Source organism: Sorex fumeus, unplaced genomic scaffold (genome assembly GCF_029834395.1).
Source record: "Sorex fumeus unplaced genomic scaffold, SorFum_2.1 ptg000039l, whole genome shotgun sequence".
In the NCBI taxonomy this organism is placed as follows: Eukaryota; Metazoa; Chordata; class Mammalia; order Eulipotyphla; family Soricidae; genus Sorex; species Sorex fumeus.
In genome coordinates this window covers 27,441,557-27,467,334 of record NW_026606096.1, presented here as the reverse complement: position 1 = coordinate 27,467,334, position 25,778 = coordinate 27,441,557, and the positions used below count along the sequence as shown (strand labels likewise).

The 25,778-nt window shown below is 36.2% G+C and overlaps 1 protein-coding gene across 2 annotated transcripts in view; it reads right to left on the bottom strand.

The window, feature by feature from the left end:
- The window catches only part of FBXW7 (F-box and WD repeat domain containing 7), a 218,081-nt gene that overhangs the window by 131,617 nt on the left and 60,686 nt on the right, over positions 1 to 25,778 (bottom strand). For both annotated transcript variants that reach the window (XM_056118897.1, XM_056118898.1), the window contains exon 2: positions 20,362 to 20,399. The gene's annotated coding sequence lies outside the window, so the exon portion shown is untranslated. The remainder of the gene's footprint in view (positions 1 to 20,361; positions 20,400 to 25,778) is intronic.

The window sequence follows — 25,778 nt, the reverse complement described above, 5'->3', positions numbered from 1 at the left end:
AAGAACTTTAAAAAAAAAGGAGCGGACTTAAGATAATATACCCCTGAATTATACTAGCCACTCTCGTCTCTCCTCCATCAGTTTAGATCTGTTTGCCTACTGCTTCAGCTCAGCCTATCCAACCTGTTCCCTCTGTAATTTCAACAACCAACAGGAATGAGCCCCACCCCTTCCTGTCCCTATACACACTGTTCAAGAACCGCTCAATATCTGGAAAAGAACTGATGCTGCGTTGCTTAGAGAAACAACAGGGAGCAAATTACTGGACGGATTCTTTAGCTTACCAATCATAACCGCTGACCTTTCATGACTCTACAATTCAAGAAGCCTGTCAAACACTCACAGTAAGACTAACCATCTGATTTTCCTTCTATATTATATATTAATTTACAAGACTGTTTTCAGTCCTATCACTCAATCCGAAATACAGAAAATAGGCATAAGTTGGGTTTGTTTGTTTTCTAACCAATTAATGAAGATAGTCGCTATTAAAAACTCTGCATACTGCTGGGAGAGGGCAGGTTGGCGACTAATATAGAAAGCAAAAACTTCTTTCTGAATATTGTACTTTAATTTGAGAAGGGAAGCAAAATTCTGTAACAAAAATAGTGATGTAGATAATGACAGAGTAAGCAAGATTCTCCAAAGAAGTCCCTGTATCACAAATTTAGAAGAGTTATAATGAGAGTATGTGTTTATAAATAGGTATCGACAGATAATAAAAAGCTGTTTTTAAAAAATGGTTATTCCAAAACTGAATCTTCTCCTACTTGATTAGCTGCATCTCATTAAACTGATTCATTTTTAAAAAATAACAAACCACACTAAAATTATAAATAAAAGTATTAAGTATATTTTAGTCATACTGAGGTAACTCATGCTTAAGCATCCTCTTTGCAAATAATGTAGACTCATTACACTATGTAAATATATAGCCCATAATTTCCAAGACAAAGGAACTAACTACTAATATAAATACGTGATCTTCCTGAACAGCACATTTCAAATAACTGTAAATTAATGGACATCTATAGACTAACAGTTATCAGTCACTGCCACGAAATCCTTTTTGAGTAAGATAATCTATACACTAAATTTAGTAAGCAACTTGGGCTAAAATCTGCATTTTTTTTAAAACCTCCTGTGGCATTAAAGGGGTTTATTCATTTGTGAATACTCTGTGCTCAATTTTTTCCTTGCTTTAAAGCTTAAAAAAAAAAAGCCAGAATTACCTCTTCCTTCACCTTGCACTGCCCTTTTGATATTCACGTTATACTCAAATCAATTTCCAGAATATCTAAAACAGGCATGCACTTCACAGTGAACATTTTAAAAAAAAAAACCTTTTGTAGTACAGGCTACAGAAACAAACAAGCAAAATAATGCAGTAACCTTTTACTCGCCTGCTGGAGGTACTGTCTGCTGCACAGAATTTTAAGTCCTCATCTGTAGATGCTATTGAGCGGATATTGCCAAGAACTCTGCTTTTCCTGTGCTGCTGTTACACAGCTATTCATCGAAAGAGCACATTATGTAGAAAATGTGAAGTGCTATCAGTTTGAGTTTCTTACAGGATTTAACAAAAGAACCCAAAGAGAGCTATAGTTCTGCTCTGACACTGTCAGATGCATGCCAGACACGTTGGGGGAAAGGCTTTGCTGCTGCTGCGTTCCTAGCAAATGTACAAGATGGGGAGCTGAAAGAAAATAAAAAAATTAATACATCACCCTAATGAAAAACCAATGTACCAAGCTTTAAAGCCTTACGCAGTTTTCATTGTCACTAAATGTACAGCATGCCCATAATGATGTGAGATTTTTATTAGCTTTATAATTATCAAGGCCTATTAAGTCACTGTCCAATATCAGACAAACATCAATAAAAATCCCCATCAAATGCAAACTGCAATAAATAAAAGTTGTTTTGCCCACTACTCAACATCAAAACTATTTTATAAACAAGACCATGAAATAAGATGCTAGCATATATAATGTATGTGCAATAACTTGAGGTGCAATGCTTCATTCTTCTAAAACCCCAACAATATTTTATTAGTTATATCTAAAATAGAAAGTAAGCAATAAAGGGTATTTTGATTATTATTTTCCTTCCATGTCAGTAGTATTGATTCTTGGCTTACTATACATCATATAGAAGGTAAATCAACAAACATAAAGCTTTGAAAAAAGTATCAAAAAAGACAATACTGTCTACGACAAAGTAATCAATATGTTTTTAATTCTCCAGCTATGGGTCAAAAAGCAAACAGTAAAGTTTGCTCATTACTGACAATTACGCATCATTATCTGTAATAAATTGCATTTAAAGTTTTGCATAACCCTTAAGCACAAGTACCTATCAAAACTTTCTAATTTCTACAAACAAAATCTTGCAAGAGGGCATCCTTACTCAATGTCTAAATTGATCTACAAAAGGAAACAAAAACTGTTCAAAAGTCCCTCCCAAAGTAAAATGTACCAAAGAGAAACTTATCAAACTGATAATTACTTTCAAAATTATTCTTCCACTCAATTTTCATTGTGTTTCCACATACAGTGTAAATAATTCCAGAGTTCACAAAAGACCAGTCTTGTGGGTCCCTGACTCCCTAACATGGAATCTACCAGAGCAAAGCAATTTTCATAATATTAAGATACCATTCATGTTTTTATTCAGTGAAGTTTTCCTCAAGCTTCCTGACATATATCATAACAGACTAACTGCAGAAAATAGGATAATCTGCCAGCTGCCTTCCATTAAGCCAGAGTTTAAATATATCTGAAAAAATGTATCATCATCTTCATTAAACATCATGTAGTTTCAAGAATATACAGCCATCTCCCCCCACAGAAAAAAAGTTAGTTACAGGCATGTGTAATTGGCTTTTATTTTTAAATAAATTCAATGAATGAAAACTTTTTAAACATCTCCGTTGTACTTTACTAAGATAAATACTGAAACATACACTCCATAAAAATCAAAGTGCGCTCTCTCTCTCCTCTCTCTCTCTCTCTCTCTCCCTCTCTCTCTCTCCCCCCCCCCCCGCCTCCTCCCCTCCCTCTCCTCCCTTCCCACCCCCCTTTGGTGCATTAATGGTTTGCAATACAGATAGATACAGAAAGGTTATCATTTTACTATCATTTTTAAATATTCAACTCTAAGTCATCTTAACTTCTGAATGCAATTATTATGGGATTTCCTCACAAAACTGTTAAAAGTGTGTTTTTTAAAATAGTAAATTATTATTGTGTCCATGTACTAATAGTAAAACATGTCAAATATACAATGAAAAGGAAAGAAAATCTGCTGTGAAAGGGAAAATGTGAGAGTATTTTTCATCTAAGAAAAAACCATAAAGACATGCATCCTGCCTATGTCAATCAGTAAATAATTTTCCTTGAGAAGAAATCATAAATTTTAAATAAAGTATGCCTTAAGAAGGAAATTCATTATTACAGCAGGTCACTGGGAAGCGGTGACTTTTAAAACTATCAGGACAATTAGAAAAACTACAACCATTTCTACTGCTGAAATTATGTTGGATGTTATATGCCTAATGTTTTATAGTCAAACAGGAAAGAGATGGTTCCTCACCTGCCAAAATTTTCATTTACCAGCCTATTCTCCCCCCTATAAATCCCACAGGATTACTTTTCCTTCCTTCTATCATTGACCAACCCATATCCTCAGTCTTAGTATTTTTATTTATTCAATCAACTCTTGGCATTTTTATTCATACAATCAACTATTCACTAAGTATCTACCCTGTGGCCACACAGGTTTAGGAAAGGACAGCCTGAAACAAGCAAGAGACAGATACTGCCTTATATAATCGCAAAATCACTATCACAATAATGTAATCAACAATCTTCACGGTATTAACTGTTAACCAATGCTCATATTTCCAATGTTTCTCAAAAATATTTTTCTAAACAATTTAATGAAAAAAGTTCGACCCTTTATATAGTTATTTCATACATCTTTTACTTGAAAACATCTGTTTATAGCTACCCTTTCATTCCACTGAACTTACAAAATCCATGTAAGCTCTCCTATATTTTCAAACTGTTTGATTCTTCTTCACTGCATGTATTATTTTGTTCCCTTGTCTTTTGTATTGCCTACAATTAACACTTGGCAAAAACCATTCCAACTTCAGCAGAAATACTAAAGTTGTAGCAAATTATGAAATGTAGCAAACACAGGAGTCCTTTGAACTCTAGAGAATCAAATCTACCATTTCTATAATCTACCAATTCCAAACACATGTTAAAATTAATTTGAGAAATTTATTACGGTGCAAGAGCTCTATAAAGATGGAAGAGAGAACTATAATATTTAGAAACTCCACACTAAAAATCGCTCTAAATTTTCTTTTAAATTTAAACACTGATTTTCAACTTGGTAAAAATATACTAACCAGTAATGCCTCACATGGCTTCTTCATAACATACAAAAGAGGCCGAAGAGATAATACAATAGGCAGAGAGCTTGACTTGACATGGTCTGCACACGGGTCCAATCCCTGGCACCCCAGACAGTCCCCTGACCTCTGACAAGGGTGATCCCTGAATAAGCATGTAACACAGTAGGGTGTGCCCCTCTCAAAAAAAAAAAGAAACTCTCTGTAGAAGAAAAAAATGTAAATAAGATAAACAGAGAATTCACAGATATTTATAAGTTGTACCACAGTAATACATAATAACTACTAACAAAAATTAAAATTATTCTAACAATGTACTGCTTTTTAAATAATTTTCTCAATAATAAAGCATGCCACATACTAGTAAATAATACCAATGCATGTGTTTTAAATACCATTTCAGTTCAAAATAATTAAATTTCATGTGGTATTTTTTTCTAAACATAAGCAACAAAATCCATATGATTTGTAGCAGATTATTTTTACATTATTTATTCAGAGAAAAACAGCAAAATGTCTTTAGTAATGAATTCTCAAAAATAAGTATACAAAGTATTCTAAGATAATTATTCTGAAAATTACTATTAAAATATAAAATTATATGAAAACATCAATCTGTCACTTAATTCAAACTAAAATTACTTTATGTAATATATAACAGAGGAGCAAATGTGTAGTTAGACGGCTGCTACCAGGCTAAAGCAGAGCAGAATGGTGTCAGTCAAGTAACTAAAATAGCAAATCGATAAACTCTCTCACAAGAACCCCTCCGCTCAGTTTGCACTAACATGTTCTTGTCCTATGGAGGCCTATCCAGCAGTACCTTTAAAGCTATTTCCACCAAAGCACTGTTTATGCCAATTTAAATATTTCTCTAAGTAACCCCAAGCTTTATTTACTGTGCTCCTTTCTTCTGAATCCTCATCTTCCGCATCTTTAATGTCCTTATTTCTGCCAACAGTGTTCTCTGTATTTTTATCAACAATAGATGAAAGCAATCAAGACCTTTCCTATAAAGCTCCTCAAAATGACAAATGCAAAACTTCTATTCAATTATAAAACCATTCATCTCTTTGGGGGCATTTATTACACTAGTCCCAATTTGAGGGATTTGTTACAATAGTCCCATCCTGTTCCCCCTCCTATGCATATACACTTCTTCATATTAGCTTTATTAGCTTCCTAACTTGGTGGCAAAAAAATTATTCATTGTCTTATAAATTATTTTTGCGGGAGGGGAGGGGGAGCTAAGGATGGAATCCAATGCTTTAAACCTGTAAAGCAAGGGGCTAGAGTAACAGTATCTTGAGGTAGGGTGGTTGCCTTGCACATGGCCAACCCAAGATCAACCCCCAGCACCCTAGAATGGTACCCCAAACCCACCAGGAGCAACCTCTGAGCACCGCCAGGTCAGAAGTCCAAAATCAGTTTCACTATGCTTACACTAAACTGATGGCAAGGTAGAGTTTTTTCTCTAGCTCTAGAAAATGTTTCGAAGTCTTTAAAGTTTCAAATTGCAAAAATGTAAACCTGAGAGATGATGCTAGAGCCAAGGGTTCAACTTCAGTCCCCCGCACATGGTAGCTGAGCACCACTGCCAGTACCAAGCACAGAGCCAGGAGTAGCTCACAGCAGCACCCTCCACCTTCAAAAAACATATACATGAAAGCTTTTGGTAGTCATGTATATGCATATTATGTTCAAAGTAATGGTTTCTCTTATACACATATATGTCAAAACTTATCAAATTACACCTTAATTATATGTCAACAGAACTAAACTTTCAAATTTAAAAGCATAGGACGAATAAATGCAGAAATTAAGATGTGAAATGTAGTTCTCTAGTAGAACTCTAATAAATAGTCCAGCAACAAATTAAGAATCCCAGCACAGCGTCCTTGCCTTGCACGTGGCCAACCCTAATTAGGTGTCTTGTTCCACACACCCAGACCTGAGCACTGCCAGTATGGCCCAACACTCCCCAACACCCCCACCCCACCAAAAGATATTACATTAAAAACAAAGTATAATTATATGTACTGCTAAGTAGGTATGTATATATTTGTTATCATATAAATAACAAATCATACTAAATTGCTCTAGTTTAATTAAGTGGGGTCTTTATCTTATTTTAGGACCAGAGATTTAAAAGTCTTACGATTTTCTAGGTGACAAGAGCCATTCTGACACTAACTATATCCTACAATTCCTTCATTTCAGACACTCTGTCAGATGCCTCCCAGCCATATCTGAGTTTACGCTAATGAGGTCATGTCTAGATGCTTCAGGATGGGGACTGTCACCAAAAAAAGTTCAGCACCATCTCTCAACCTAAAGGGAGATGAGAAGGGCTAGAGACTGAGTTCAGTGACAAAGTCAACCACTCCATCAACCACCCCTACATAATGAAACCTCTATAAAAATACTGCACATCCGAGATTAGTACCAGGAATTTTACTCTATGGCTTGGAGGCCAGCCACACATGCTAGGGGAAAAGGGAGCTCAGATAGAGAAGGGAGCACCAAATAAAGGGTGTTGGGAGGATCCTCCCAGAATGGGAGAAGCATGCTGAAAGTAGACTATAGACCAAATACGATTGTCACCCATTGCCTCTTTTGGAAACCACAATACCCAATAAAAGAGAGAACAAAAGAGAATGCCCTGCCACAGAGGTGGGGTGGGATTGAGGGGCATGGGGGGTGGGAGGGATACTGGGATCCATGATGGTAGGAAATGGGCACTGGTGGAGGGATGGGTATTTGATCATTGTGTAATTGAAACCCAAACACGAAAATTTGTAAGTCTACAGCTGTACCTCATGATGTCTCACTAATCAAAATAAAATTTAAAAAAAAAAACTGCACATCAAGGTTCACAGGAGTATCCTGGTTAGCAGACATAGGGATACAGTGGAAGGATAGCATGCACAGATACCAGGAGGGTATTGGAATGGAAGCTGAGGGCACACCCTCCACCCCACCCAGGACTTGAACTTTCTCTCTTTTCCATTTTGACTGTGCCTGCATTGCATATTTCACACTAAAAAGGCAACAGAACAGTTTCCTGAGTTTGGGAAATGATTCTAGTAGATTATCAACCCAATAGGAACTTTGAGGACAAACTCTAAATATGCTGCCTAGTAAGACAGAAAAGTAAGTAACCTGGGAGTCAGAATCTGGATAAACCCAAAGAACAACTCATTTTGTTGGAAACCATGCCCTCTAATGACTGAGGTACATAACTAACCCTGAACAGTGTCAGAACTGAAGGCTTATGCAATAGGATGCCTACTGTAAATAGTAAATATCAGAACTGAAATGAATTCCTGATAGCCAAGCTGGTGTAAGATTGGCACAAAAACTTTTATGCTAACTAGAATTTAGGAAAGATTTCTAGTTAGAAGGAAAAGATAAAGGATGAAACTCAGTTTCCAACAGATTTCTCTTCCATTCCTTCTATTCCCTAATTCAATGCTTCTCTACCTTTTTCGGATCATGGTCCCCTTTCAACACTGTTTCATTCCTGTGACCTTCCTGTCCTACTGGTTGGCCTCCTCGTGTTGTGCCACAGCCTCCCCTCCACTCCCATTTACATGATTTTCACCTGTGTCCCCCTCAGAGTATCCTGGGCTCAGAAAGTAGCCATATAGCCCCCAGTAGAGAAAAGCTGCCTTACCCCCTCAGAAAAACTGAAAATGTTATCATCTGATGTTTAAAATGAACTTTTTGGGCCTCTTTACACAATAATAAACTTTACTAGTGGTGAGGCACATTTATTTTCACCTTCTGAGAGAGTATCTAACACACTTCCTTGGGACATGAAGCAGTTGGTGCCACACCTGAAGGTGCTCAGAGACTATTGCTAGCTCTGGGCTTGGAGGTTGCTTCCAGTTGCTTAGGGGACAGCAACCATGCAGTGCCAGGGATCAAAACCAGGGCAGACTGCATGCAAGGCACACTCCTTAAACCCAAAATATTGTAAAAATCTTTGATTTAACTTTTGACATCTTTTAAACTTTCAAGAAGATATTCAAGTCAATTGAAAAAAGAATAATAAGGCAGATCACTCAAAAGGCTGCAGCAATGTTTTTGCATGTGGAAGACACAGGTTCTATCCATGGTCCTCCTTGCATTAAGGCAGGAGTAGGCTCCGAGCACTGTTATGGCCCCAAACCCCACACCCCCCACAAAGAATAAAGCAGAGTAAATCAGATGTACATGATCCAACATAACACAGACACTAAGGTAAAGGTAAAGGTAAAGGCCCTCCCGTTGATCGTCGATTTGCTCGAGCGGGCCCAGTAACGTCTCCATTGGAGACTTTGTTGTTACTGTGTCTGGCATATCGAGTACTCTCGGTAGCTTGCCGGGCTCTCCGAGAGGGGCGGAGGAATCGAACTCGGGTTGGCCATGTTGGCCGCTTGTAAGGCGAACGCCCTACCGCTGTGCTATAACTAAAATAATAAAGACACTAATAAAATAATAACTAAAATAATAACACATTCACATTGACGCTTCAAATGAAGACAATTCTCAGGATGGCCTTAAGTTCTCAAACCTGTGTGTGTGTGTGTGTGTGTGTGTGTGTGTGTGTGTGTGTGATATATATATATATATATATATATATATATATATATAGAGAGAGAGAGAGAGAGAGAGAGAGAATGTTGCAGGGAGGGGAGGAAGAGGGTCCAGAAACAACCCTTTTCAGAAAATAAACCCTCAGTGCTGCCCTGGAAATGTACCTTCATTGTGTGAAGAAACAGAAAGCAGCCGCTCACCCCAATCCCAAGGCTACCACTGCCTCCCCTCATCATTCCAGCAACATTACCATGGCACTATCACCCACTTTGAAAATCAGTCTTAGACAATTGTTATCTCATAAACATTCATTTGTTCATCTGAAAATGACAACATAATAATCTCACACTAAAATGCTCAATAGTCCCATCCCTTTGTAAACTAACCCTATTAAGACTGAACTTCGAATTGGAACAAACTGCTTCAAAACTACATAAAACTCCACACATTCCCCCCAAAAGGGTATGAAGAGCTTATAACTGAGAAATGTCTTCTGTTGTTTTCAGTCTGTTATGTGACCTGTATGGGTCACAGCAAAATTTAGCACATGATAAGAGATTGCCAAACAATCTTTTCTACTTGTAGCACAGATGAAATCTGAGACCCCAGACATAGACAACTATAAATAGACTCCATACATAGAAACCATAACTGAAATATTCCTCAACTGGTGTGCAACCTAATTTCAGGAAATAAGCATCTAATTATTTCCTCTCTGCATAATTCACTCCTCTGAAAGGTGAGACACTATCTAGTAAAGTGGTATTTTCCACAGCTACCAGTCAAAGCAGAACAACTAACTCAAACTACAATGGCAACTTACTTACCTAAAGAGCTTTCAATCTATTACTAATGCATAAAAAAGCAGGCAAGTCAGAGGTAAGACTTCAGTATCATCTTATTTTCAAAAACATCAGCACTTGCACTTTCTCCAACAAGCTGACTCTATTGTAAAACAAAGAGCTCATTTTTATACTAGTCTCTGCCTTGTAAGCAAGATTGTGTCATTACTCTATCTCTTTGAAACAAATAAGATATTAGAGTACTACAGCCAAATTAGCCAAAAGAGTGGCCTAAATATGCAAAGTGCAAACCGAACAGTCATTCCCAAAATGATTTTTATAGGCAGCAGTTAATCCAGTGAACCCTAGTAAATCACTGAAGAGTCATCTCTTACAGCAGAGATTCCAAAGCAAGGGAGTAGGGCAGGACAGGATGCATAGTTTGGAAAGAATCAAAATGAATAGTTACAATACATACACATTTTCTTTCTACCACAGACCAGAGAAAGTGGTGCATCTGAATCTCCAACCTTCTAACTGCCTGTGAATAACAGGTGTAAGCAAGAGGGCAGAACCTTCTTCTATTATCAATAAAATAAAGGACAAGAATAATTTTTTAATAAGAATTAAGGAGTGGAGAAAGGGAAAAAACAGGGAGGGGAATGATCCAGAGCCATAAAGACATGTCAAAGTCAGGCATGAATTAAAATGTAAACTCTCTCCAATGGCATTGTTTATTATAGACTCAAGTTGGAAGTTACCCAGAAATGAAACTCTTCAATAAGCTACTTTTTAAAAAGCAAAGTTATGACATATATTAATAAGTTACATGAAAATTATGTTTTAATTCTTTCACTATTTATAAAATGTATTTTATACAGTTTTCAATCATATTGGAGGTACAATCACTGATTTTTATAACAAATGCATTCCAAAATCTTTATAAACAAGGTCAGGGCTAGAGAGACAGCTCCACAGGCTGAAGCATATGCCTTCATGCACACAAGACCAGGTTCAAATTCTAGCACCACCTTGAACAGCGCCAGGTATACCACCACTCTGTAGGACCACCGTCCCCAACAGGGTTAGATCGCTGGCTCAGCATGGTTTCCCAAGCACTGCCAGGAGCAACCCCCAAGCACCAACCTACGAGAGTAGCCCCTGCCAGGTATGGCTCAAATTGGTTAATTTATAAAAGATCCAGGGATGTGTGCTTATGTGTGTATGCATACACACATAATATATATATACATACACACACACACACATATATATATACATATATATATATAGAGAGAGAGAGAGAGAGAGGGAGGGAGGGAAAGAGCTGTACGATATTTAAAGTATACTTAAGAGGCTGTTTCCCCTGCCCTCAGATTCTGGGCCACACCAGACAGTACTCAGGGGTTACTACCAACTCTGCTCACAGCTCACTGCTAGTGGGCTCTGGGGACCACATGGAATGCCAGGAATCAAACCTGGGTCAACCACGTGCAAGGCAAATACCCTACCCACTGTACTATCTCTCTGGCCCAGCACAGTTAAGAGGTTAAAGTATCATACTCTATGCACTCAGGTACCAAGAACAGCACACATTGGATAGGATGTTAAGGTAGAAGGCGATCAATATCAATTAAAAAGTATTAGCACACAAGGCTCGACCTGTAACAACATGCCAGTAAACTCTTATACAAGGGCACAATGGCTCCAGGGTGAGAAACAACAATCTTCACACACTTTCTTCTAAGGAAACCTTTATGATCATTTTTTAGAAAATTATTCATAACAAGCAATACAAAATAAATTATCTAGGGCCTACTATTGGGGCAGGCTTGGGTGATGGTTGGGAAAATTCAAAATAGTGGTGGTGGGAAGGTGTAATGGTGGCAGGATTGGTGTTGGAATATTGAATGTAATAAATTATTGTGAACCTTATAAAAATAAAATAAAATTTAAAGTATCTGGCCATCCAACAGCAGTTAAGAAAATACTTCACAGAACTAAGTGAAACATTTACTCTATACTATTAATAATTTTTAAAAAATAGTGAACCATTTTCACTCACCAGAACACTAAAGTAAATCAGACCTAAAATTCTAATTTTTAAAATATTATCAGTGTAAATTATGTTCGAGTTCTATATAGACAATAAAATATTGTAGCTATTTAACATACCTAAAGCAGCACACATGTGTTTGGTTTTATCATGCTTGCTTGTATTCTCTTATATACATTCTCCATCCTTCTAGCAGGGCCCACAAGCTACTGAGAGTATCCCGCCTGCACGGCAGAGTGGCAAGCTCCCCGTGGCATATTTGATATGCCAAAAACAGTAACAATAACGGGTCTCAGTCCCCTGACCCTGAAATAGCCTCCAATAAGGCACTGTTGGGAAGGACGAATAAGGAGAGGCTGCTAAAATCTCAGGCTGGGGTGAATGGAGACGTTACTGGCGCCCACTCAAGCAACTCAACAAACAAAGGGATGACAGTGATACAGTGATGCAGCTATTTAAAAATATAAAACTGTACTTGTCAGTTTTTGTCAGTTGCAGCAACTTCTATCTATCTTGATTAGACAGAAGGGAATCAATATCAATTAAAAAGTAATAGCATACACCTAACGAAGTTAAATTTAAAAATTATGGAAGCTATATTAGAACATTTTAATCCAAAGTTAAATCAGTTTCCATTAACTCAGAATATACCTCCTGGTAAATCTTCTCGATAAACATTAAGGCGGACTAGGGAGATAGCTCAGATGGTGGCGCACATGCCTAGCATTAGGGAGATCAAGTTTGGTCCTCGCATAGTGAGGCTCTAATGGCTCTGGAGCATAAGGCCTGTGCCTCTGAAACAAGAACCTCTAAACATGGCCCATGGCTCAAGTTCTGCTGGAAGTGGCCCTTATTCAAAGGGAAAGCAAGGAGGAAAGGAGGTGGAAGAAGGGAGGAAAAGAAAAAATATAATAAAATTTTTTATCTATAAATCTTTAGTTTACAAATTCTGTACAGCATTAACTTCCAGAGACTTTTGAAACCATTAAATATAAAGTTGAAGATATCAAAGTTTTTCAATTCTATATTGAAATAATATAGAAAACACTACATACAATAATCATAAACAGATAACACCATTCAAAAAATTGGGCGGGGGGCTGCTTGAGCCAACCTAGTAGTACTGGGAAGGAGGGAGTTACTCCCAGTCTGTACTGAAGATCCTTCAGTGCATGGGGACCAAGCAGTGACAGAGATGAAAGCTGGGCTCCTGCATGCACAGCCGTAGCTCAGATTGTTGAGCTCTCGCTCCAGTCCATATTCAAAACAATTTTAATTAACAACAAACTTAAAACATGTTTTCGAGACAGACAGACATAAGAGTCAAAGGACTGGAATAATAGAGTGCACTTTAAATGTAACAGAAAAATTAGCAATATAAGTTGACAACTCACTACGGAAAGAATTACCGAAAGCTTATAAAATGTTCAGCCTCACCAATAATGAATATGAAAATCAAAACAATGAGGAGACATTTTCAAATTGAAAGATTATTAAAAACATCAATTATTAATGAGAGGTGGTGAAATGGATATATATACTCATTCACTGGTGGTGAGAGTTATATCTGAAGGACAACTTCACAAACTTATTATGTTTCTTATTTTTTATGTTTCTTTTTAATGATTGTATCCCTTAAAACAGCAATTAAAACTTTTTGTTAGCTATGGTAATTTTCAAGCAGTCGACAAAACAAGAGTGCCTGCTTGCTGCACCACTTTGACTGTGATTATTAAAAATTCCAAAATTACGTTAGTCAAGCAAGAATGGAATACCTAAGTATTAAACTACAGAACACTAATACAAAATAGAAATCAAGTACGTCAGATCTAAGGTAATGTAGTATGTATTAATGTGGCACTGACACATCAATTTTTGAACTAAAATTTAATATTACCATCCTTGGGAGATGTGTGCAGAAAGTAGATAAAGGACCAAACATGATAACCTCTCAGGGTCTGTATTGTAAACCACAATGCCCAAAAGTAGAGAGAGATTATGGGGAATCATGTCTGCCATGGAGGCAGAGGGAGGGTGGGAAAGAGGGGTTATACCGGGGATATTGGTGGTGGGGAATGTGCACTGGTGGAGGGATGGGTGTTTGATCATTGTGTGATTATAACCCAAACATGAAAACTTTTAACTATCTCAAGGTGATTCAATAAAATTTTAAAAATTAAAATTAAAAAAATTAATGTGCAAAATGAAAAAAAAAAGATTTAATATTAACCATCCTAGTAAATAACACTGTAACTGGGGGTACATGGCCCACTGCAATAACCAATGTAACTCTGTTGTCATAAAAAAAGATGCATTTTAGAAATAATGTGTGCCCTTGTGTGCTGAGTATTTTGAGAGCAAGTAATCAGGTCATTTCCTCTTCCTGATATAGCTGGAACATGAGAATAAAGCACAACAGGATAATGGATCTAAAAGATGAAAGGATTTTGGATCCCCAAATGAGCACATGAAAAACATTTCACTGCCAATCTGCAAAATGTGAAAAATTCTCCCATGGTTACCACATTACAATGAAAATGAAAATCTAACTTCCTATCCAGGCCATATATAATTTGGTCCTTTCTTTTCTTTCAACCTTTTCTCCAACCACCAGGCTCCAATTTCATTACCCCCCCTTTAAATAAGCATTGAACTTAGAATCTTTAAATTTACAGCATACTTCCACTTGCCTTGTATTCCCTTGTCCCAGAACATTTACAGGTTTTTTCCATATGTTTAATCAGATCATTACTCAACTATCATCTTTCCAGAAAAATAAATGAAAACACTCAACAAAGAATTTCCTCAACCAAACTGAAGGTATCTTAGTGCAACAGTCATTAAATACCGTGCAATATAAATTCTCCAAATCCTAGTCCAATACTTCTGCAACAGAGATATCCAAACGGTGAATGACATACGAAAAGATACAAAGCCTGGCAAGCTACCCGTGACGTATTCAATATGCCAAACACAGTAACAACAAGTCTCAAAATGGAGACTGGGCCCACTCAAGCAAACTGATGAACAACGGGAGGACAGTGACAGTGACAGTGACCAAAGAAATACAAAGTGATCCAGAAACATCTCCACTTTGTGCTTCTGTTTTCATATATACACACACATTCATTCTCTCTCTATCTCTCTCTCTCATACACACACATACACACTAATAAAAATATGCAGCTCTTTCATAATAAATATTTTTTCTGTGTATCCCTCCCTATAGGTGGCACTATCCATTTGGTGCCATTTAACCTCAGACTGATGAACTTTCTTTAAAGCTGTTGCATGTCTGCAGTGATGGTGGGCTGGCAATAAATTCCATCCATTTTTATTTATTTCTCTAGTTATTATCTTGCCTCCAGGATTTCCCTTAGTAAATTTCCAGCTGCTTGAGTAGCTCTAACTTTTGTCCTATATCTCTCACTGGAATACAGAAGACTGGGATACCCAAATGCAAAAAAAGCACAAACATGAAATTTGTCAGTAGTTGTCGCTCATCTGGCCTCCTTTTGACCACTTTTCACTACTTTTAAAGGAATTATGTTTTTATTTCCCCTTATTTATCCAGATTTTATTATTGTTATCTGAGTATGGCTTGCTTAACCTCTTTACTGGAATCACTGCAGAGCTATCAAGTTTAAATTTCATCATTGTATTAATAAACAAAAACTTTCTAATATCCTTGACTCCCATTCCTTCCATAAAATTAGGATTTTCCTCTCATCACAACAGAATTCTAAAGATCCCACTTTCTAATCTCCTCTTCCTAATTTACCTCACATAGTAAAAAGTAATTTCTTACTCATCATATCACTCTTATTACAAAAAAGAATGTTTTCTATGAAAGTTGGAAAACACATACCCAGTAACCAAATTTTAGTTTTCAACTCCACGGCGACGTGTAAAACCATAAGCAAATCACAGTCTCAGGATTCTTATTTTTATTACCTACAAATAGAACTATCATCTGCCTCATTATTTATACCTAGGACAAATAATTAAGGTATCAAATGTAGTTAAAAATTGGTCAAAGATATTACAGGGCTTATGAAAGAAGAACAGGTGAGTGGTTAAAATGAACTAAAAAGCAGAATAGAACATATTGAGAGAATCAATGAAGTCATTCACTTACTCAACAAACATTTACTGAGTAGATAGTAAAGCATAAGAAAACTTTTCAGCTCAAGAAATAAGTTTTAGGGTGATGAAGCCCAAAGCACAGAGTGATCTGCATTCCCCCAAGCACCATCAAGTGTGGCTCAAACCCGTTCCCCTCATATAAAGAAGTCAAAGACGTCAGATCTAAGGTGTACACACACACACACACACACACACACACACACACATATGCACACGCGTGCACACACACTGAAAACATAGTATTACAGGGAACAATACGTATTACAGAAGACTGAGAGGTAAATTAAGAAAAAGCAAAATATCAAATGCTGAAAAAGGTAGGACAAGGTAAGAAAAGACACAGATCTAACAATGGAACTTGGTCAATCTCAGGGATGATAATGAGGTTAAAATTTTTAATTTCTAACCACTATCTACCTGGAGAAAAGTGGTCTACCTTCATGCAGAAAAAGAACCCTAATAGATACTATAGTCAAACTACAGAGATAGCTGATGCCTGAAGTTTGACTATTTTATTACCTTTCTGTTGAGAAATTAAGACACTGAGAATTAACTAAAAGTCAAAGCTCAGTGATACAGGATGTATACAGAAATAAGGTATTTTTCAATATTAGATGTAATAAGGGAGAGAACTCAGGATAAAGCATAAGGAGGAGAATAAAAGAAAACAAAGTTACAATAAGAAAAAAAGGGAAATAAATGGCAATACCACTGTTGGCCTTAGAACAAAATAAAAATATATTATCCTTTGGCATAAACTGAGGAAATAAAGTGTCCAAACTATGAAATTAGAACAAAAAATAGACGGGAGGGTGGAGGGGAGGGAGAGGGAGGGAGGGTAGACCAGGGGGTAAGGTGTCTGCCTTCCACACAAACAACCCCCAGTCCAATAACTGGCACCACATATTGTCCCTAAACACCAGTAAAAGTGACCCCTGATCACACAGTCAGAAGTAAACTCTGAGCATTGCCAAGTGTGACACAAATCCCCAGGGATAGAGGAAGAAAAAGCCAAACATGGTGATTTGAAGGCAATGGAAAGATTCCAAATATTAATATGTGGGCTGAAATGGAAAAATCAAAAAGAGAAAAGGATTACTATGGAATATTAAGGCTAAAGTATATATTATGTACACTACTGGCAGCAGGTAGAAGGTATAGCTATACCAGCTATTAGGATAATAAACTGATATAACTAGCAAGTAAACAGTTCTAACACACAAACTGATGTAATTAGTAAGCTAGAAATAAAGAGTGGCAATGAACTAGTATAGCAGACTAGGAAATGTGTGAACAATGAAAAATTGAAAATTTAGTAATAGTACTTTTTAGAATAAAATTACTACATACTATGGGCTAATTTGGATGTTTTTCATCAGATTCATGAGCTTTTTAAGCAAAATGCTTTTAGGAAAACTTCCCTGGGATGATATGGTTACCATAGTAACCACAATAGAAGAGTAAATATTACAGTAGTTTTCCTGTATAAGGGAAATGCTCTTCTGACAAAGAATAGAGCTACAGCCAATGGTTGGAGGTAGTACCTTTTAGTAACATGAATGGCACTCCATCTTGCCCTTATAAGAAAAAGAGATCACTACTAATATTAAAATTCTATTTCAAAATACAGATACTTAAAATAAATATATTCCAAATACTATTTTAGTAAAGGCCCTCCCGTTGATCGTCGATTTGCTCAAGCGGGCCCAGTAACGTCTCCATTGGAGACTTTGTTGTTACTGTGTCTGGCATATCGAATACTCTCGGTAGCTTGCGGGGCTCTCCGAGAGGGGCGGAGGAATCGAACTCAGGTCGGCCATGTTGGCCGCTTGTAAGGTGAACGCCCTACCCGCTGTGCTATCGCTCGAGTTGGGGGAAGAAATAAGATTCAAAGTTAGTTTTCCTTACTTCAGAAATATCAGGTCATCAAAATCCTCTTAATTACAACATCTGACATACACAGTTGCAGGAAGTTAACTCAGAAAAATCCCTTTAACTTTTATCAAAATAGAATATCTAGTATTGTAAATGTCATCCATTCATTTTTACTTCCTTTTCTATTGCAAATGTTTATAGATGTTATAATCAAACTACAAAAGCAACAATATAACAACCATACCCATCTGACAGATGCTTAAGTGACTGCTAACCACTGGGCAATGGAATTTAATCAACTAATAAGGAGCATATCAATTATCTTAAGTGTTATAAAACTGCATAAAAATAGTAAAAGCATATGGAATAAGAGACAAGTATGGAGAAGAAATAAGATTCAAAAGCTAGTTTGCTAGTTGCTGGTTATTTAAGTTTATCAAAATAATGTAATTAACAAGAACAAAAGTAAATTCTACTAGTTAAAAACAAATTTACTACACCTCTTATTGAAAATTTCTTTCCCTAACACAGAAAGCCAAAGATACTGAGAGTATGACATTCCATTATTACATGCCATCTCTCTAAAAATGCTAGAGAATATTATATACCAATACAATCTGAAATGTGCCTCCAACTGACATAAGAAATCTTAAATAGATCTATGAAGGTTCCATCAAAATAAAAAAGGTACATAACAAAGTTGAGCAAATGAATATTGCGTATGTATATTTTAAAGTACATCTATAAAACAACCTACAAATGAACTGTACAAGATTATAATCAGTAAGATTTGCAAAATAATTCCTTCTTCACAGGAAAGATTTAAAAAAAATTGATAACTCTCTTAGCCTAAAAAGCGATGGCTCTTAAAGTTATGAAATCCAATACGCAAAAAGTGCCATGAAAAACTAAAGAATTACGTATGGCCCCTCCCTTCATCTATCAAAAAAAAAAAATGAACATGAAACAAGACTTAATATCGATAAACATCACACAAAGCTAACACTTTCATGGGATCAAAACATAACGGTTTTGCTTAAAACAATTACCTGAGGAACTGAAGCACAAATACAAGGATAATTGCTTCCTTTGGGTTTTGCCTGTCAAACACAGGAAATGCTAGTGCCTTATAGTCCCAGTGATAATTAAAACTTAGTCAGACCTAGACTATCAATGACTATTTATTTTAAAATAAACTTGTAAGATGCCATCAAAAATACAAGAAGCAAAAGAAAAAACTTAATTGGATTTCATCAAATTTTAAAACTTTTGTACTTTCCTAAGACACAAAAACAAGAGTGAAGAAAGACAATGGGTGAAAGTATCTGCAAGTCGCATATCTCATTAGGGATTTGTTTCAGACTACAGAAAGAATGCTTACAGCTCAACAATAAAAAGACAGCCTATTTAGAATCTGCATAAAGTATTTGATAGACATTTCTCCAAAGACATGAAAATTATAAGCACATGAAACCATTATCAGAAATTATGGAAAACAAACCATGATAAAATAATACTTTATACTTAAGTTACAAAAATAACTGACAATAATAAAATAACAAGGATGAGTGAAGATATGGAGAAACCAAAACCTTCAAACACTATTGATTGTAACAGTGCCAGAGTTAAAAACACAGGTACCATTGCTACCTACCCAGCAATTGCACCTCTATACCCAAAAGAAATTTTAAAATGTCTTCGCAAAAATGCATTTAATAAATATTCAGTACGGTAGTATTCCTAACGACCAAAAGTAGATACAGTCCACCAATTAATGATTGTATAAACAAAATGTAGTATAGCATGTAGTATTTTTTGTCATAAAAATGAATGATGCATATACTACCATGGTGAGCCTTAAAAATTAAGTGGAAAAAGCCAGGAACAAAGGCTAAACATTGTATTATTCTATTTATATGAAATATCCAAAATGGCCAATCCATACAACTGATATTCTAATTCTTTTATTTTCCTATGATGGAATTCTCTCTTCTCCCTTTACTATTTCCTGAATAAAATCATTTTTTCACTAAAAATATAAAGTAAATATAATTTTCATATTGCAAAACAATTAAGAAGTAGCACAGATATAAAAAATGGCACAGGGCTCTAATCTTCAGTTATGATGGTACAGCAAACAGGACTTGACTTAAGGAAGACTCAAAAAGTGGAAGGCTAAAAAAGCTATATTGGTACTCACAGCTAAAAGTAAAATTTAGCTTAGGAAAAACTTTTTCACTCACAAATATTACCATTTTTGGTCATTAAGAAAAATTTTTTATGAATTCCTAATATTCAGGCATCATGCTACAAAAATTTCCTGGAAACAAAAAGGACCTAGAGATGGATCATCAAAGTATGTGTCAGAAAAAGAAATTACAATACCAAGTTAAAATGAAAAGAAACATAATTTAAGTCATTAATGAAACAAATTAAGTAATATAATGTGTAAATTTAAGTAACATGCAACGTATTTAGTATAAAGAGCATGTACTTACCAAGTATTTAATCCTTCAAAACTTTCACCAATGGTAGACTCCCCTAAATTAAAAAAAAAAATTGTTTAACTTTAGACATTACACCTACTCGAAGAACCCACCCACAAATCCCATGTGTAAGGGATCATTTTGATTTTCATAACATTAAAATCTTATATGTTGTAAATTTAATACATAATATATAACTATTTTCATATTCTTATAAAAATCTAAACTTTACATGGAAAGACTAATGAATTATCAATTGGTAGACTTCACTATACTACAAAAGATGAGCCAATCAGATTTTTTTTCTCATCACAAACCAAGACAACCACATGTTAAAAGTATGAGAAATACTCATAGTTCAAATTTTCTACTAATCACATATGAAGTCAAAGTCCACAATCTGGTATCTACCTCCCCTGCTTTAAGTAGCATTTAGACAATGTAACTATAGCATCTATATATCCAGCTGAAGAAAAAAAAAAACGAAATTCAAAGATGTGTAACAAACTATTATGTTGGGGGAGGGGGGTATTTAAAAAACCACCATATGCTAAGATCTGGAAAAGACCCAAGTGCCTGCAACAGATGACTAGATAAAGAAGCTGTGGTCTAAACAACCAATGCAATCGGAGTGTGTCACGCTAAGTGAAGTGAGTCTAAAATAAGAATCAGCTTATCTTGTTCATATGCAGAGTATAAGAAATAAAGGTATTTGGGGCTGGAGCAATAGCACAGCGGATAGGGCGTTTGCCTTTGCCTTGCAAGCAGTCCACCCGGGTTCGATTCCCAGCATCCCATATGGTCCCCCGTGCACCACCAGGAGTAATTCCTGAGTGCAGAGCCAGGAGTAACCCCTGTGCATCGCTGGGTGTGACCCCCCCCCCAAAAAAAAGAAATTAGAAAATCACCAATGGAAACAAGCATGAAACATGATCAAAAGAATTGGGAACAGGGTGTGGAGGCCCTGGAGGGGTTGCAGGGGGGAGGAGGAGCTGTGGGGAAACAGTAGAGAGATCTGACACGGTGTGGAGGGATAGGTGAGCAGCACAAGTAAAGCAATGACTTCAACACTATTGCAAACTATGATATGTCCATTAAAAAAAATATGAAAAGAATAATAAAAACCTACAGCAGATGGAAACATTTAGTATTTGATTACAATCCCTAAATTTATTATTTATAATAATTAACTATAATTTTATAATGGGCATAATTATAAAATTATAGTTAGACATAGACTTAACATAGTTAAGTCTAAGTAATCCTTAGACTTTTTCAAAACGAAGCTCAAAACGTCAAGGATAAATAAGGCACTAGAGGCTTCCTCTTCAAGTCCATGTTCTCCCTGGAACATAGATTTCACTAGCTTGTCTTAACGTTTCTTTGCTTGTCCATTTCCACTCTACAGAAACCTATGTTCTCTCTCAAACATGTACTTTTCCCCTCACATCTTCTAAGTAAGTTTCAATAAAACTTTCATAAATAAATAAATATGGTGATAGATACTATAGAGCTCTTCCCAAGAGCACTGCTCCAGTCTTAAATACAACCTTAGAAACACTTTTTAAAAATCTTATTTACTCCCCACTTTACAGATTACAAAATTAACCCTCTGAGGCCAACCCTGGTTACATCCACGGCACTTTATTTAGTCCCCCAAACCCCAATGAGAGTGATTCCTGACCAAAGAAGCAGGAGTAAGCCCTGAGTACAGCTGGGTGCAGCCGAAAAGCAAAACCAGAACCACCCCCCCAAAAAAATAATAATCCATTATAGAGATTAAGTATATCTCTTAAATATGTAATAGCTTCCTTTTACAGCACAAACCACTGTCTTTAAGGTACCATACTATGACTCCTCAAAAATAAAACAACACAAAACAAGATGTACATGAAAAAAGGCCCACTGCCTCTCTTAGAGTCAGGGTGAACAAAGTTTTCTCAATTTCTTTTCCAGAAACAGTAGAACGTTTTATTAATCAGCTTAACTATCAGAAAACGCTACCATGCAGTAAATTACAACCCAGGCCCAACAGACAATACAAGGAGTAAGATACTTGCCTTGCCCTGAGAACTCAGCACAGATGTGACCAGAAAAATAAACAAATAAAATACAATCTATAGAATTTTCTATGACAATTACTGTTAAGGTCAAAATCAAATGAATTACATCTATCATAAACAAAAGAATAAGAGATAATAGGTAGAGAGCTAAAAAATAAAGTTTGTAACAAAGTTTCTCTAAGACAAGAAAATATCATAAATAGGATATATGCAAAAATTTCTTAAACAAGAACAAAAACTGAACTTCATAAAGTTGCACTTTAAAAAATCAAAATTTTGGCTATAGATAAAATATTCTCAATGCATATGTTCAAAATATGTTGGAATACTGTCTGAAATCCAATCATGAACAGCTTTGTAAGGGTCTATCTCACAGTGATTCAATAAAAATATTTTTTAAAAGTATGTACACAAAAGGAACCTTAAAAAACCAAGAAAATGACAATCCAAAATTTCACAGGGAAATTTCAAAACCCAATGAATATACTGAAGACTCTCACCATCACTAATTACTATGAAAATATTGCATATGTAATGCAACGAAATACTATTAGCCACTACAATGACTAGCTGCTTGCCTTGAGCTGTGGGTATTTTCACACGTTTGTCTCCACATCAACACTACGAGGAATGGGATGAAAAATCATAGTGTGTCCATTCCCTGAACAATTCTCAGGGGCTGAGCACCATTTGGACAAACATTAGATGACACATCAAAAGTTTACAAAAACTTTCCTCAGTTTCAGAGGGTTTCATCCTTAAGGGTCAGCCCTGGCAGAGATCATGCCAAACCTTCCTGTTATCCCAGAATTATAAGGATTCTAAAATGCTGAAACAACCTGGCCCCACACTTTCCACCCTTCCTCAAGCCCCTTTAACACCCCTCCCTTTAATATCAGCTTCTAATTCACATACTGTTTATTCTAACTAGAAGATTCAATGAAAAACACCTCAAAAATTACAGTAATTTTGGGAGGGGGGCAATATTTTATATGAGAAAAACTGTTCGCAAGGGAGGCTTGTTAGAACAAATAGAAAACGAGAAGGGAAAAAAAATTTCCCTCAAAAGAAACTTTTCTTATATTCCTTTAGGAAGGAGAAACCTCTGAATGGAAAAAGAGACCTTCCTAGGAGTAACACATCTCAGCAAACAGAAAAGACTAAGAAACAGAGCAGGATCCAATTTAGGGTTCCTTAAAGCTGATCCTATCCCAGCAGATCCCATTCCAAACCTCCAGAACCTAGAGTGATGCATTGCTGTCTGTGATTTCTACCACCTTTGAACATGTACTAAAACTTCATGCAATGGAAATGCCTCAAATCAAGTGGGTTATGATTTAAAGGATCTGTAACGGGTATTTGAAAGAAAACAGAAAAGCAAAACTACATATTACAGATGTATGATCTGAATAGTTCAAATATCATCTCAATGATATCTATTTTTATTCACATTTTTATTTATAAAAGGCAGTCTTACTTTGAGCAGATCAACAAACATCAAAATTAACTGCTTGTAAATGGCTTTTATGTGCTCATGACTCAGGAAACAAAGCTCCTTTTCAAATATGACACATTCCTATAGAAATCAAAGCAAATTATATCTACAAATTGAAGGAGCTGACATATATAGTTTTTTTTGACATATATAATTTTTAAACAGGAGTCACCAGACCAGGACCACACCTGCTGGGGCCTTGTGACACTAGAGAGAGAATCCTATTACATGTATGAAAACAAAAAGGAAAATTACATGATAAGATTTTCCTCCTCTTACAGTGCCAAGTTAAAATTCTCTTACTGATATAGTGCTTGAAGAATTTTATCATGGTTATGGAAAATATTTTTCGTTAACAGCATCAACACCTATAATACCTTTTTTGAAATGTTATGATAAAAATAGGAATAAATGAAATTTACATCTCACCTGGTAGTGCTCAGGGGTCTTCCTGGCAGTATTTGAGGATCACATGGCACTGATCCCAGAATCAAAGACAGGCCTCCCACACAAAGCATGTGCTCAGCCCTTTGAGCTATCTCTACTCTCCATTTCTTATTTTTTTTATTTTTGTTTAGTTTGGGGGACACACTGGCTGTGCTCAGGGCTTACTCCTTGCTCTGTGCTCAGAGATCACTCCTTGTGGTGCTCAGGGGACCATATTCGGTGACAGAGATTGAACCCAGATCAGTTGCACAAAGGATAAGCTCCCTACCAACTGTACTATCTCTCCAGTCTATCTTCACTATTTTTAAGTGTACAATTTAATGGCATTGACTACATATAGCACTACGCAACCAGTACGATTATTCTTTTCCAGACTTTTATACCATCATCCCACACAGAAACTCTATGCCTATTAACCTCAACCCTCTTTGCCTCTAGGCTCTGTAACTTCACTTACCTGTAGCTCTATAATTCTGCCTACTGGTACCTCATACAAGTAAAATATAGTATTTGTATTGACCTTCAGGTTTGCCCTGCTAATACTGTTTATAATGTACAATCTGTGTTTACCAATGCCAGAATTTTATTCCTTTTTAAGGCTGGAGCGATAGCACAGCAGGTAGGGCATTTGCCTTGCAGGCAGCCAACCCGGGTTCGGATTCCTCTCAGAGAGCCTGGCAAGCTACCGAGAGTATCCCGCCCACACGGCAGAGCCTGGCAAACTCCCCATGGCGTATTCAATATGCCAAAACTATAAAAATAAGTCTCACAATGGAGACATTACTAGTGCCCACTTGAGCAAATCAATGAACAATGGGAGAACAGTGCTACAGTGACAGTGACAGTGCTTTAAAGCTGAATAACATTAGATATATTCTTCATTTGTTTATGCATCATGGATACTAGGGTACCTTCAACTTTTCTTGGTTATCATGAATAACCAAGAAACAGCTGCAAATGGTATCTGTGGCCCTGATTTTAATTCTTTTGAGGATATAGTCAAAAGAGAATCACTGGATAATACATTATGTCTGTTTTTAACTTTTAAACAACTACCAAATAGCTTTCCATTTACCACTGTGACCAGCAATTTTTTTAAAAAGCTTCAATTTAAGGACCAGAGAGGTCAAAAAGCAGGTAAGATGTATGCCTTACACGCAGCCCACTCAGGATCAATGCCTGGCACCAATATGAGTCCTGAGTCCTGTTAAAAGTGATTCCTGAGCAAAGAGCCTGGAGTTGGCCCAAAACAAAGCCAAAAAAGTTCCAGTTTCTTCATATCCTCACAACACTTGTTACTTCCACTTCTTACAATACTCAAGTTATACTGCAATTGTGAGTTTAATATAAATATCCCTAATTGATTAATAGAGTCCCATGTGTTTGTTGATAATTTGTGTCACTTCTTTGGTAAAAGGTCCATT